We start from the raw sequence: 2816 nt of genomic DNA on the forward strand, positions 1-2816 counted from the left end.
CTTCATCTCTGACGTTCTAGACCGGGCAGGCCTCTATCGACTCTCCAACTTAGATACAGTAATAGACCCAGGAGGCAATGGCACCGCAGCGGCTTAAAGCGGCCCAAAAACGGATATGAATAGTAACGTTTATAACATACGGGAAACTGGGGCACCACCAAACACGGGGTACCACCAAACACTGTGATTTTTTAATCGGATATTCGTCTTCAGAGGATTAGACCTATAGGAATTTATAGGCACTATAGTGATGCTTGTCCACTGAAGAAATGGTCAAGATAGTCCAAGTAGTTTAGAAATAAAAATTAGTGTTTGGTGGTACCCCGTGTTTGGTGGTGCCCCAGTTTCCCCTACAGGATTTTTGAAAACGTAAGTCATTGGGAATAGGTTTACTGTACGTAATGCACTTTTAACACTAAACCTATCAAGACCTGGTCAAATTGACCGGTTTGTAATTAACACATTTGTAAACGGTACAATGTCACTATCAAACTTTATGAATTTCTCAAAATATGCATGTAATATATTTTCAATATTTAAATTTTAATTTTTTGCTCTTTTCTAAAACAAATTTGTTGAGTAACCTACCCTACCGCGGTTTGTCATTTGACCGAAAAACGACCAAAAACGGTCGGTAGGTTTAGTGTTAAAAGCTTACAATGAAAATTTTATGTTTAAAAGTACAGCGCCACTCTCCCTTCATAATATTTAGTTTAATTTTACTAAATAAATTTATTCGTCACTGATATGACATCAGGACCACTATACGTGAATTATAAGCATTTTGGTTCTAAATACCTCACAAAGAGAATTGTATAAGATAACGTTAAAAAGAACATGCCTTTTGGGTAAGCTCTCATTGTATAAAAGTTTAAGAGGTTTAGGATAAATCTTAAATATTAAATTTTACAGACTAAAAATTCTCAAGGATCAGCCTCAGACCATTGAAGTCCTAAGTCAAGATTCACTTTGAGATCGAAAATATAAAAATTTTGGATTAACAAATATTGTGGTTATGGGCAATCATTTGGATTTTCGTACAAAGCAACCGAGAGTCCGCATAATTCTTTTAAAACTTGATAAAAAATCAATTAAATAATTTTTAAAATACTCTATCTTGCAAATTACTAAATTAATATCAAAATTAATTTATCCGAAATTCCAAATTTGACCCTAATTGCAAAAAGTAATTTATATCATTATTCTGTTTGATTGCTTGGCATAAGACGAAGCGAGTTTTTTTTAATAAGATTATTTTCACTCTTCGTTTATTTCAATTTTGTCATTCTCTTTGATTTGTTTTTTTTATTATTTGAGGAACATTGTTTAATGAACTTGACCTTTGCCAAAGTAAAGTCTTTATGGAAAAATAGTGTTGGAATTCTTACTCCACCGAAATTTGAATAAATTGTATAAATTTAAATAAACTATGGAAAATAAATAATTAACTTTCAATGTAAAATAATGGGATGCTAAGGATACAACCAATACAACACAAATTCGATATCAAACACTCCATGCAGACAAGATTTCTGAACACAAATCCCGAAGAACCAAAATCCTAAACAAGTCGAAATCCTGAATGGTTCGGCGTCGAGATCGGTATTGCCAATAATGGGTTAAAATTCCATAAACCAAAGTTCTGAATGCAAAAATCCTGAAAAGCCAAAGTTCCGAAAGCCAAAATCCCGAAAACCTAAAAACCCGAAGCCAAAATCTTGAACGCCGAAATTCCGAAAGTCAAAACCCCGAAAACCAAAATCTGGAACACCCTTAATCGCGGAAGCCAAAATCCCGAAAGCCAAAACCCCGAAAATCAAAATCTGGAACACCCTTAATCGCGGAAGCCAAAATCCCGAAAGCCAAAACCCCGAAAATCAAAATCTGGAATACCCTAATTCGCGAAAGCCAAAATCCCGAACGCCATAATCGTGAACGCCGAAATTCCGAAAGCCAAAACCCCGAAAACCAAAATCTGGAAAACCCTAAATCGCGAAAGCCAAAACCCTGAGCAGCCGAAATTCCGAACGTCTAAATCCCAAAACCCAAAATCCTAACGGCCAAAATCTTGAAAGCCGAAATCCCGAAAGCCAAAATCCCGAAAATCAAAATCCGGAAAACCTAAAACCTCGAATGCGAAAATCCCTAAAAGCCAAAATCATGAAAACCATAATACATCAAATCCAATGTCCTGAAAGCCAAAATCTTGAACGTCGAAATCCTGAGAGTTTTGGTCTGAGAATATCAACATCTTACTGAATTTTGAAAAGTCAACCGCAACTCAAGCCATAAATTCTAAATGGGGCGTGGTCAAAAATTATTTTGCGTGGAGCTTACTTAGAAAGTCTAATACTGGTCTTTTGTAAAATATAGAAATGAAAATAGATCACAACGGTATAGATCCGACTAACAATGTGCTTCTGCCCTAACTTATTCGTTATTTTATCATACAGCTCGAGAATACGGATTTAATGATTCCACCCAATACATCCCCTTTATACTTTGTACCCTTTTTTCACGCTCAACAAGGAAACATCCTTAGCTTCCTGCGTATTGTAATTTATGGAAATTGCCATCAAAAGCTCAATTTTTCCTGTTTTTCTCACACTTTGGCACAACATTTTCCCTCACTTTTGACATCGCATCGTCTTAAAGATAGCACACAAATGTTCGCACCACATAAACATTTCATGTGACGAGTCACAGAGAGAGAGAAACTATCTAGGCGCGAAAAGAGGTAGGGAGAGAGTCTAGAGAAATTTCTTTATGTAAAAATAGCCAGAATAATCTTTTGGGGAGCATTTTGAGCGGAACGA

Source organism: Phlebotomus papatasi, chromosome 2 (genome assembly GCF_024763615.1).
Source record: "Phlebotomus papatasi isolate M1 chromosome 2, Ppap_2.1, whole genome shotgun sequence".
Lineage (NCBI taxonomy): Eukaryota > Metazoa > Arthropoda > Insecta > Diptera > Psychodidae > Phlebotomus > Phlebotomus papatasi.